Raw genomic sequence first — 13286 nt, 5'->3', positions numbered from 1 at the left:
ACTGACGTGGAAGCTGTCCTGGTGGAATAAGATTTTATACACGTTAGTATTTACTCTAGCAACTCCCAGTACCTGCTTGAGCCACTAGAGATAGTTTAGCTCGTCACCCGACCATGAGGTTTCCTGTGGCTGACCCATAAGGCTTTTTCCTCTCCCTCGGTATTCCTTATTGTGTCGATCTCTAAGTGGGTCATGACACATAAAACGTGGTTCAGGTGGGTATGCCCGGAATTTCATGACTGGAACTGATGTTCCTGGTCTGTTCTGTTTGGCCAACCCTTGAATGGGCATGTGACACTATCTGGTGTTATAACCATGTTGTCCCATCGCAGTAGATGGGAGAGCTGGCTCTTTGTGTTGATGTAAGGCCACCAGCATGTCCATCTTCAGGGTAGGCTGTTCCAGGGTGAGTGACCTGGCTGGTGATCATCCCCTAAGGTATGTCAGGATTTCACTGACATCCCAATTTGGGTGTACCTATTTCTGGGGAATGGATTGATATACCTCTCCTGTATCTGATCACCAGTGAGCGGTACCCAAGTTGAGTAGGCTAACAGAACATGTCCTTCATTGTGGTGAAGACCTGCCAGGAGTTCCAGTACAGTTTTTTGTTATAGTTGAATGTGTAATTCCTGTTTTGGAAACAGTGTACCATTTCTTGATGCTCCTCAGGTATGTTCCCTAGGATATGCGACGGAATGCTGTCATCAGGTTGATAGTGCTCCTGATCCAAGCACAGCAATGGTCTTCCCAATTCTGCAATTCTTTTAATGACCATGTCGAGGATCACTGGGAACCATGCTTGTGGACTTGGTCCACTGTAATTTGCGTAGTACCCGACTGATGAAGCCGTAGTACCTATTGAAGAGGTAGAAGGAAAGGAAAACATAGAGATTAGGTTCCCCCCACCCCTCAATACGCGGGAATGTCTCCATTGCCGCTGCCTTGAGATTGGTTTCATGTGACATAAGTTAGTACGTGGTGATTTAATTGGATATAAGGAATCGATATCTGGTGTCCATATTGCTTAGTGATTTCAGCAAATATTTTTGGTTTAAATGTATGTTTACAGTATTTAGCTCACCTGATAGGTGAGTTACTGATGGTCAAACATGTTTGACGACATACGGTTTCCAATTGTTAATAAATTGTCCCCTAATATCGATGTTCTCCGCCCAAGTGGTTTGGTATATGCCACCACTGATGTTGTTATCTTATAAACGAACATGCAAATTTGGTGGATTACTGAGCAAATGCTTCACTAGAATTAAGTAAGTTAATATATAACATGTTTAAGTCAATTCATATTGGCATTAAGTATTACAAGCTCAGTAACACATCAGGACACATAAGATGTTACTCAAAACAGGTGGAAGTGTACAACCATAATCCTTCCTGCCGATAAATTCCATGATAACACTACAGATTAATCCATTTGCCCCCATATTACAGGTATGGAGATAGTTTTGAACACTAGTATCTCAGCTCATAGGAAAGGTACAAAGTTCAGTAGCTGGTAATGCTGCTATATCCCAATTACTTTGCCACGTAGTTGATTGGTGGTTAATGCACCATGACTGATAGTCTTAATGAATACCAGATAACAACGGTGTGGATGGTCAACGTAAATATCTGGATATATATTTTGTGCACCGTTCCCAGAGGCACTGCAATACTGGGTCGATGCGTGGAGTGGACGGAGCAAGCCCCTATTCCATCTCCCTGTTCCAAAATTCAATTTAATATATGGTCCCTAGATAAGGGACGTATCAGATTATTAAACTGATAAGAACAGATACTACACTTGATCTTAGCCAAAAGGTCGAGAAGCGATGCAGCTAAAGCTGTATCCAAGGATAGTTTGTCGTTAATATATAGACATGCCATGACGGAATGTTTCTAAGTGTCAGGGCTAGTTGATTCTGGATAACTTTGACTTAAATGCCGCAACGCTCATCATGGTTACTCCATCCAGGTAATTGCGGTATATCCGAAACTTATATGAGAAGGTACTGAATAGTGTGCATCTTCAAGGTCGATGTCTACCATAAAGTATCCTTGGATCCATGGTAGTAGTTACAAATCCCATGAATGGGTATACCTGGTGAAATACTCAAGTGGTTTATCAACGATGGTGCGACATTCACCATCGTGGGAGGGTAGACCACTTGGGGTGCTTGCTGAATTGGTGGCAAGATATTAATTCTATTCCCCTTGTATTTATTTTTTGGTATATAACTACCAAGAGTGATAGCTTCCTAACCAGGCGTGATTCATCCACCCCTTGTTAGTACAACCCTTAACCTTTATGTGATGGTAGGAACTATACTTATCTGTCTTCATTGTTGTTTTCTTCGGTTTCTGGTTCCTTGTTCTTGTAGGGACGATGTTTGTTGGGGGGTGGCACATTTTCCCCTGGGGCCTGCTCTGGGCCGTGGCCTAAAATGCTACAGGTTTGGCATGCAGGCCCCGAGCTTTCACCAGTACCATGAGGTAGACGCCCCTGGTGGACACGTAGAGGTACTGCTGTCTGGTTTAGTGTGGTGCTCATTCCAGACTCTGCCCTCTTGTGCTGAATAGTTTGAACACTTCGTCCAGTTTTTTAGGACTGGTTTGATAAGTGCCAGGTAGCAGGATCTGTGCTTATGAGGTCGGCGTTCTCATAGTCCTGTTAATTTCATAGATTGAGGGCAGGTTTGTGAGTTCATTTCAGAAGTTATGAGGTATACCGTTGAACAGTAGGGTCAGGTGTTTTGCCATACTACCCTGCCCTTCTGGAATGAGCAGGTGGACATGATAGCCGACGTCAGGGTACCAAATGCATTTTTAAAATATTTAGGTTAAACGCGCTGCTCAATGTATCCCCCAATAATGGCGGGCACTTTGAGTAAATGCAATTTAGGGGAGGCGTGATAAAACCAACGCCTCATGGCTACCTGTCTTGGAGAGGTTTTTTGGAAAAGACAGGTAGTAAGCTGGCCATCAGTTGAGACTGAAAAGCCATCTCGCTAGTGGTGGAGCCACATAGCGGCCACACCCAGCAGCTCTTCCTGATCCTGTACCTCAAGCATACTCCCGATATTGTTCAGCCAGTGACCCCTCTTCATGACCAGCCCAGCCACTGGTCACCCCAAAGCTAACCACACTAAGGAGGAAGCGATGGGCAGTGCCTAGGCACTGTGGAGGGTATGCCTGAACCCTCCAGCGAGACTGCCCCTCACGTAGCGTGTCTCGCAGGAGCTCCTGCTCCAGGAGCTGCTCCAGCGGCTCAGGCGGCTGTCTCTCTCCCTGCGGGTGGAGAGACGTCCCCTCCGACAGGTCGGAAGCCACCGGCCGGATGCCTCTTCGGATGGCTTGACATCCAGCCCGCAGCTCAGGCACTAGCGGGACTGGCTTCGGCGCGGTGTGGGGATAGCGGAACGCCCGGTTAAATGTTCCTACCGCCTTCTTCTGGAGCTTTTGTGCCTTGTAGTAGCGAGAGCGCCCCTCAAGCAGCGCGTCTCGCAGGCACCTGCTCCGAGAGCCGCTCCAGCGGCTCAGGCGGCTCTCTCTCCCCCCGTGCGGGTGGAGAGACGTCCCGTCCCAAATCGGGAACACCTGCCGGATGCCTCTTCGGGTGGCTATACATCCAGCCCGCTAGCGGGCTGGGCTCGGCACGGTGTCGGGGAATAGAGGAACACCGGGTCGCTCCTACCGCCTGTTGCTGCCCCCCTTCCCCCCGACGGGAAACGTTCCTCCTCGAACGGGGGACAGTTTTGTTCCAGAGCCTTTTTCTCTGCCTGTAAAACACAAGCAGAAAAAGGGGCTCCCCTGTAAAAGAAACCCGACCTCAGGAGGCGGCTCTCTTTACTCACCTGACGGTCCGTTTCATCTGTTGCGGGAGTGCCTAGCTCCCGCTGCCGCTGTTGCACTGCTGGCGTAATGCCGCGCCTGCGCACTGAGCGGGTTCTTCACGTAGTCACTCACGTGACTCCGAAGTAAAATTAGAATGAATGATCGTTAGTTGTCTGGACCCGGTGGGCCGAAGTGCCTGTTTCCACATTGTATCTCTAAACTAAACTAAACCAAACCTAGAAACTTGCAGCACAATTTGCTCTGGCAATGGGAAGAATGATAATGACTCGCATGTGGAGCCATTAAATTTCTTCCCAATTACTTGGTGGAGACAAGAGTTAATTTTGAGAAACAATACGTTTGCACTCAAGTTCTTGGGAGTGTAGCAAGAATCTGTACACGAGCACAGTATATTTATAAATGACTTGCTCAAACGAACACTGAGCTACTGTATATATCTAGGTTTGGTGATAATATTAAGTTAGGTAGCCCAGTAAATGGTGCAGCAGGAGCACAAGGTTGCTAAGGGACATTGATAAATTGACTAGGAAACACTCTAGCAGACGGAGTTCAAAATCTAAGATCATCCACTTTGGACCTAAGAAAGATAGATCGAACTATTTTTTTTAAATAGCATGAAACTAGGAACTACGGATGAGTAGAACATTTTGTAATCCAACTACATAAATCACTAAAAGCTTGTGGACAGGTATAATAAATAATTTAAAAAGATAATGGAACATTGGCCTTTGCCTCAAATGGGTCAAAACACAAAGGAGTGCAAGTAATGCTACAGCTGTAGAATGCCCTGGCAGCCCTTCTGGGTTCGATGCAACCTGTTATACATACTGCATCTCAGGAAGGACACACTGGCTTTGATTCTGTGGGTAAATGTTAATCAAACTGTTGGCATTCATCAGCATCACCCTGGCAACTTCCTCATTTCAAAATGGGCATAAAAGTACGGAAATCTGAATGTTCCTGCAATTCACCACAGGAGCATCAGAGAGCTGAACTTGTAGATGTAATTGGTCACTTGACCAAATAATAATAATAATAATAATAATAAATTTTATTTATGGGTGCCTTTCAGGAGTCTCAAGGACACCTTACAAAAATTTAGCAGGTAGAGGAAAAACATGTATGCGGAATGAAATAAATAGTAGAGACATGACTAGTACACAAATTAAAGACAGAATTCAATTTAAAACACAATATGAGGCAATTCAAGCACAGATGAAAAGGGAGGGGGACGTGGGGTTAAGGATAGGCAGAGGTGAAGAGATGGGTCTTGAGGCGGGACTGGAAGATGGTGAGGGACACGGAATTGCGGATCAGTTGGGGGAGGGAGTTCCAGAGCCTGGGAGCTGCCCTGGAGCAGGCTCTGTCCCCAAAACTGCGGAGGTTGGATTTGTGGATGGAGAGGAGACCGGCTGATATGGATCTGAGGGACCGTGAGGGTTGGTAGGGGGAGAGGAGGTCAGTGAGATATGGGGGGGGGACCAGATGGTGGAGGGCTTTGTAGGTGAGGACCAGGATTTTGTAGGTGATCTGGTGGGAGATGGGAAGCCAGTGAAGTTGTTTGAGGACTGGAGTGATGTGATGCCAGGATTTCGTGTGGGTGATGAGTCGGGCGGCTGCGTTCTGGACCAGTTGGTCGGTTGATGTAGGTGGAGCTGATGCCAAGGAGAAGTGAGTTGCAGTAGTCCAGTCGGGAGGAGATGAAGGCATGGATGAGTCTTTCAGCAGCGGGAGGTGTGAGAGAGGGTCTAAGTTTGGCGATGTTGCAGAGATGAAAGAAGGAGGTTTTAATGACATGGCGGATGTGAGGCTCAAGGGAGAGGGTGGAATCAAAGATCACGCCAAGGTTGCGGGCCTGGGGAGATGGGGAGACAGTGGTGCCGTCGATGGTGAGAGTGAGGTTATTGATTTTGCTGAGTGTGGCTTTGGAGCCTATGAGGAGGAATTCTGTTTTATCGCTGTTGAGTTTGAGGAAGTTATGTTGCATCCAGGTTTTTATAGCTGACAAACAGGAGTTGATATGGGAGAGGGGGGGTTGTGGGGGGATTTGGTGCCGAGGTAGATCTGGGTGTCATCGGCGTAACAGTGGAAGTCCAGGTTGAAGTGGCGGAGTATCTGACCAAGGGGGAGGATGGAGATGATGAAGAGGAAGGGGCCGAGTATGGAGCCTTGGGGAACGCCTTGAGTGACTGTGGCTGTAGCAGAGGTGTGGTTGTGGAGAGAGATGAAGTGGGATCTGTTGGAAAGGTAGGAACAGAGCCAGCTGAGTGCAGAACCTTCAATGCCAAGGTCCCCAAGTCTGGTAAGCAGGATGTTATGGTTCACTGTATCGAAGGCTGCACTCAGGTCGAGGAGGATGAGGATGTTGAAGGAACCAGTGTCAGCAGAGGTGAGGAGGTCGTTGAGGACTTTGAGGAAAGCAGTTTCTGTGCTATGGAGGGGGCAAAAGCCAGATTGGAGGGGTTCAAGTAGGTTAGACACAAGGAGGTGGGAATGAAGTTGCGACGCAACGATACGCTCCAGGGTTTTTGAAAGAAAGGGGAGGTTTGAGATTGGGTGGTAGTTAATGAGAGAGGAGGGATCAAGACCAGGTTTCTTTAAGATTGGTGTGACAGCAGCAGTTTTGAAAGCGGAGGGGACAATTCCTTGGGACAATGAGGAGTTGAAGAGATTAGTGAGGTAGGGGCAGAGAACGGGGAGGCACGACTTCAACAGGGGAATGGGGAGAGGGTCGAGGGAGCAGGTAGTGGGTTTGGAAGAGCTGATGAGTTTGGAGATTTCAGTAGGGGTGACCAGGTCAAACTGGGAGAGGAAGCAGTGTGGAAGAGGGGTAAGGAGGTCAGTGGAGATGTTGAAAGGAGGGGCCTTGGTAGGTGGTGGAGTAGATGCTGGGGAGTCAGGTACAGGGGATAAAGATTGATAGATGGTGCTGATTTTATCAGCGAAAAAGTGGAGGAATGAGTTGCAGAGAACCGGAGTAGAGGTAGGGAGAGTGTTGGCTCGAGGCTTGAGGAGGTTGCCCACTGTGGAGAAGAGGGTTCTCCAAATGAAGTAGACATAGCTGCCTCTTCCTCTTGACTTCAACGAAAGGACCAGATCTGCGAGCTTTAGATGAGATTTTGAATATGCAAAAGGACGTCAGCAGTGCTTAGTGAAAAAGTGCTTTTTCATGATTTTCAGTAAAATCACAAATAAATTGCCAATTCACATTTTATTTCAGTGTTAAAGGCTACATGAATTGTATTAAATATCTTGATGTATTTACAATTTTGTTGAAGGGTCCTGAACCAAAATGTCATCTTCCATGTCGCTCCACACACACTGCCTATCTTGCTGAGTTCCTCCAGCACTTTAATTTTTGCTAAATTATTCCAAGGCTTATGAAAATATTTAATTTGTTTTTCTTTTGTTTTTTTACATTTAGTTTTATTCCATGCTTTATTGGAATTTCTTAAAATATTCCTACTGCAGGTAATTGCACTCATCATCTGAAGTAGATAGACATCTATTGCCTTGCAGAAGCATGCATATTAATGAGGGTGTCTCATTGTCAATTAAGTCAAAGGGGTTACCATGGTTACAATAAAACATTTTTAGTGAATGTATCTTACAGATTGCAAGATGACACCTTCCTGAAATATTGGGCTCAAATGTATCTCTGCCCATTCAATTCAGAGTGGCATCCTCTACTTGGGATATGCACCCATCAGGATCCACAAGACCATCTCACCCCCTTCCCAGGTGCTATCCTATTCTATGTTTAGTTAGGTTTAAATTAGAGATACAGCGTGGAAACAGGCCCTTTGGCCCACCGACCAGTGATCCCCACACACAAACACTAATCTACACCCACTAGGGACAATTTACACAAACACCAAGCCAATTAACCTACATACCTGTACGTCTTTGGAGTGTGGGAGGAAACCGAAGATCTCGGAGAAAACCCACGTGATCACGGGGAGAACGTACCAAACTCCGTACAGACAGCACCCATAGTCGGGATCGAACTCGGGTCTCTGGCGCGGTAAGGCAGCAACTCTACCGCTGCGCCACCGTGTACGCAAGGAGGACATGAAAGACTTTGTATTTTTGTCCATTTGGAAGCTTGATCTTCATGGGGTGGAGGAGAAGTGTTTTGTCAATGATGGAATGATTTTAATTAGGCAAGCATGTTGAGAAAGGATGAAAATAGGTTGTGAGATTAACCGTTTGCCAAATGCCATTGAACAGACTAAGAGTTTATTACTTGGTATGCAGGAGACTGAGGGCTGATATTATGGAGGTGTATAGAATCATGAATAGCTGAAAGCACAGATTATTTTACCCGGGGTAGGGGAATCAAGAAGTAGAGAAAGTTGTCATTGAAACCTGAAGGGCAGCCTTTTCACGGTGGGTGGTGGGTATGTGGAATGAGCTGCCAGAGGAAGTAATTGAGACAGGTACAATAATAGTATTTTAAAGATATTTGGATAGGCACTTGAATAGGAAAGGTTTTGAGGGATATGGATCAAATACAAGCAAATGGGACCAGCTGAGATGGAACATTTTTGTCGGCATGGACAAATTCTGCCAAAGGGTCTGTCTCCATGCTGAATTATTCTGACTTAATCACTCTATAACGTCCCTCAAGGGCCTGTCCCACTTGGGCGTCATTCGCGCGTCATGCAGGTGGCGCGCGAAGATTTTGGGAAATGACGTGCAAATGACAGCCCTTCAGGGAACATTTCATTTGTAGTCTGAGAATAGTGGTGTAAGAAAGTGCTCCGAAATCCCCCAGCGTGCCTGTAATTCTTTTTAATGCCAGAGACTCACATCATATCTGAAAAGTATGTCATGTGCAACAAACCTTACCTTGAATCCTTTGCCTTACTGAGAAGTCCCATGCTGCATAAATTAAGTCGCTTGAATTTGCAACAATAGGAAAAAACACTCACTTTCAAATCTGATCAGGAATTCCAACTAAATAGGACTCTGGGACACAGCACTATTTTTAAATCTTTGTTAGATCTTCCCCTGGTTCTTTTATTGAATTAATTAGTTTTTTAATTGAATTTTGCTCTTTGAGTTGAAACATTTTAGTACAAGTAATTTAGATGTTAATTGAAATGAGCAGCAGTCATTTAATGTGTTAATATATATTATGACACAAAATTGTATAGCAACGTTTAGAACAATTCAGGCACTGATGTTTCTAGTTTATCTTTGTTTTTTTATTGCTTCTGCAAATATTGAATGCTATCAAATAAACTTTTTTTTCCTATTTCTTCAAAACTGCTTGCAAACTGAAAAAGATTAATTTTAAAATTTGATATTAATGTATATTTTTTTAATTGAGAACAGACATTTCCATTAAATGCTCATACATTCACAAATACACTTTTAACATAATTTAGATTTGATGGCCTTAGAGCCATTTCTCACCTCTTGTGGCTTTCTGAAAAGAGTTATTGCAATATTGACTTTAATTTATCCAATGATATTGAATGATTTTACATTTATTGCTTTTACTGAATAATCTTACAAAGCCACAAAGCCAAATAATTTTTCACTTTTTTTACATTGTATAATAACAGTGGCTGGATTGAAAATCCAGAGAAAATAAAATGGAACAGAAATTCTTAAAGCAGTTATCAGACTTTGTGTGCCCCTATTTTGAAGAGCGATAGACTAGTCTGTGGTGTCCTAGCCATTTTTTTACCCTCACACAAATTACTAAAATTGTGTACCATGACATTATCAGATCACTATTTGTGTGCTTGTGGTATGAAAACTGACTGCAATATTTCCTATATCACAACAGTAGCTGGACTTCAAAACTATATGATTAATCATAAAACTCTTTGGTTTTCTGAAAGGGACTTGCATTTTTTGTTCCTTTACATCAGTCAATAACCCTCTTAATTTTGGCTCTCTATAAAAGGTTACAATGAAATTGAAATTCTTGTCTGGTCAAGCGTGCTGGCATTGATGTAGTGCGAGCACACCAAATCTCTGTCACATCACGTTGATATTGATCTATGTAGATACTCTTGGGCCTCAAATCAGCACTGAAGCAAGAGTCTGCCTACATTCTCTTTTTAACTGTAAATATTATCAAGTCCTGCTCTAGGGTAAAACCAGACCTGAACTAAGGGTAATTGTTCTTCATGCTTTGTGGGTGCCATAAGAGTAATGGTATGGGTTTAGTATGATGGTGAACACAGAAATGTGAAAATAGTTAAGAAGCCTGAGTTAGACCTCCAGCTTTTATAGAAAACTGTGATTTTTTTTATTAAGCAATTCAGGTTTGATCAGGATAAAATTAATGCATTTATTTAATGTCATCATTATTATCTCATGTTATATCAGCACATTCCTTGTTCAGCAAGGAAAACTGTGCTAGATTTACTTGAAGTAAATGAAGTGGGCAAATAACATGTGAAAGTAGGAGAGTAATGGGTAAACAGCAGGTCATGCAAAAATTGAAAACAGCAATGAAGTGCAAAATTCAGAAAGGTAAGCAGAGATTTGACCAAGATTAATGGCTTTAAAAAATAACAAAATTAAGACAGATCTGCTGTAATCAATGGCAAACACTTTATGGAACAGTATATTTCTTCAATGCCTTATATTTACATAACGCCTATTCTCTAATTTAAATTAAATTGAAACTTAAAAGGAGTACGTTTGTCAGTAATTTGCAAGAAAATCATGAAGATTTTAAAGAATGCAGTGGAATTGAAATTGTTGAAAAGGAAAAATCGAGAATATTCAAAGGCATAGCCACTGTGTGTGATTTTGGATACCTAATATAGGAAGAACATTACAGTTATAAAAACATATGGTATGATTAACAAAATTATGCCAGGAAGAAGAAACTTTTTTTTTTTTTTAAATGCAAGTCACTAAGACTTTTGAATCCAACATGGAGGGCTAGTGTAAAAGATGAGTTTGAAATTAAGAAGGCTAATGATAAAGTTAATATTGAAAGACTTCTATCTCGGAAAAAGTGATTCTTAGCTCAAGTAGTTGTTCTGTGCATCATAGCCTGGTGCTTAAAGACGCTTTACTTGTCAGCCCAGAAACTGAATCCTGCACCTTTCTATGTGCATATCAAGTCAAGTTTATTCGTCACATACGCATACGAGATGTGCAGTGAAATGAAAAGTGGCAATGCTCGCGGATAGTCCAAAAAAACTATAAAACAGAATAGAACAGAATCACATGTTAACAGGGCTGCCAACTCTCACGCTTTGAGCGTGACACTCACGCATTTCAGCCAATTCTCACGCCCTCGCGCTGAAGACAGAATTCACACGCTGACACACTGTCTTCAGTCCCTGCACAGCAAAGATCCTATAGCGGAGCTGTATAGCGGAGCTGTATAGCGGAGCTGTATAGCGGAGCTGTATAGCAGAGCTATAGGATCTTTGCTGCACAGTTTGTCTCTTTGCTCCACATGACAGCGATCTGCACGGATTGGGGAAGCGCGTCGGTCCCGTGCAGCGGGTGTCAGCGCTTTTGTGCTCCGTCTGCGAGCGCTGCGCTTCCGGCTGCCGCAGCAACCTCGCTCCCTCCCTCCCTCCCTCCTGCCCTTCAACTCACACGGCAGCGCCAGAATCGCCAATCCACACTGCACCGTGCCTGCCAGACTCCCCATTGGGCGGCCGGGGAGAGAGAGGGAGGGGAGAAAGAGAGAGAGAGAAAGAAAAAAAGGGAGGGATGGAGGCAAAGAGAGACAGGGGGAGGGAATGTAGTAAGGGATTGAAGGAAGGGAAGGAGAAAGGGCTGAAAGAGGAAGCGTGAGGAAAAAGAGGGAGGGGAGGAAAGAGGGAGGGAGGGAGGGATGGGGGGAGGAAAGAGGGAGGGAGGGGGAGGATGGAGGGGGGGGGAAGAAAAGGTGTGTGTGTCTGTTTCCCTGTGTGTGTCTCCTTGTGTGTGTGTGTGTGTCTCCCCGTGTGTGTGTGTGTGTGTCTCCCCGTGTGTGTGTGTCTGTCTCCCTGTGTGTGTGTGTGTGTGTGTCTGTCTCCCTGTGTGTGTGTGTGTGTCTGTCTCCCTGTGTGTGTGTGTGTGTGTCTCCCTGTGTGTATGTGTGTGTGTCTCCCTGTGTGTGTGTGTGTCTCCCTGTGTGTGTGTGTGTCTGTCTCCCTGTGTGTGTGTGTGTCTGTCTCCCTGTGTGTATGTGTGTGTCTTCCTTTGTGTATGTGTCTCCCTGTGCGTCTGTTGTCACATCCTGGCCTTAGACAGGGCTGCCAACACTCACGCTTTGAGCGTGAGAGTCACGTATTTCAGCCAACTCTCACGCTGATGACAGAATTCTCACGCTGTCTTCAGTCCCTGCACAGTTTGTCTTTTTGCGCCATATCACAACGATCTGTGCAGTCTGGGGAAGCGCGTCAGTTGCCGGCTGTGAGTGACGTCGCATCTCTTCTCTTCTCTTCTTTCTTAGTTGGATGTGCAGCCGCCGACAACATGGAGCAGCCGGAGATAGAACTAACCAGGTGAATCGGTTGTAAAACATGGGGAGGACCACAATGAGGCCAAACATCAAGGACAGGATTCGGCAACCGATGGCACATGGGCTGAATCCGGCCCGTAACCCGAAAAACCACGTTTTTTTTCAATTCGTTTTTGCAGGGTTGGGGCAGGCGAGCCGACATGAAAACTGCAGAATGCCAATTTGATCATTATGGACAAATTGGGCCAGCCATGTACATGTTGTATAACTCTGACTCTATGAAGATCTGAATGGGCTTAGAATGACCATTAAAGCAAAATTGCCCCCACTTTCCCCATTTTGATTCTTGAGATTAATATCCCTTTGCTCTGTTAACAGCGTTAAACTATTTATGAGGTCGAGTCAGGAAAGGGAACATGTTATTTATTTTTAGTTTGCTTTAATTTGTTAGTTGATCATTTGTTGAGTGCCATCATTTCTGAAATGGTCTTAAAGTAACTTAACTGTTATAAAGCAGTAATAAGTGATTTTTGTCCAAATAATTGGAACTTGCATAAAATGTTTGCATTATTAGCAGGACTGCCAACTCTCACGCATTGAGCGTGAGACTCACGCATTTCACAAAATTCTCATGCTCTCACGCTGATCACAACATTTCTCACACTCAAATATCTGCGGGTGCTGAAAGTTGAAAATAAAGCAAAAATTGTTTTAGAGGTGAGTAAAAACCATGAGGGGAATATCAGGTGAATGCATAGTCTTTTCCCAGGATATGTGATTCAAGCACTAGAGGGGATTGGTTTAAAGCAGGGCTATCAAACTACCAGCACCAACCCCCCTCCCCCTTCGTCCCTGAGGCACGGCACACACCTCCCACCCTCACCTCTGGTGGCTCTATGTCCGTCGACCACACTGTCCTCACCCCATGGAGTTTTAACCCCGGCCCGGAGCCTGGAGCCAGGAGCGGACTCCGGAGCCTACTATGGGAGGGGGA

At 44.7% G+C, this 13286-nt stretch overlaps 1 non-coding gene across 1 annotated transcript; it reads right to left on the bottom strand.

Annotated features, from left to right (window-relative positions):
• Nucleotides 1–1642: 1642 nt before the first annotated feature.
• LOC116972660 lies at nt 1643–1834 on the bottom strand. The gene has a single exon (XR_004411860.1). It is a non-coding gene; the product is annotated as a U2 spliceosomal RNA (small nuclear RNA).
• Nucleotides 1835–13286: the final 11452 nt, after the last annotated feature.

The sequence above is a fragment of the Amblyraja radiata genome, chromosome 4, assembly GCF_010909765.2.
Source record: "Amblyraja radiata isolate CabotCenter1 chromosome 4, sAmbRad1.1.pri, whole genome shotgun sequence".
Classification (NCBI taxonomy): domain Eukaryota; kingdom Metazoa; phylum Chordata; class Chondrichthyes; order Rajiformes; family Rajidae; genus Amblyraja; species Amblyraja radiata.
This window is presented reverse-complemented; position numbering and strand designations above follow the sequence as displayed.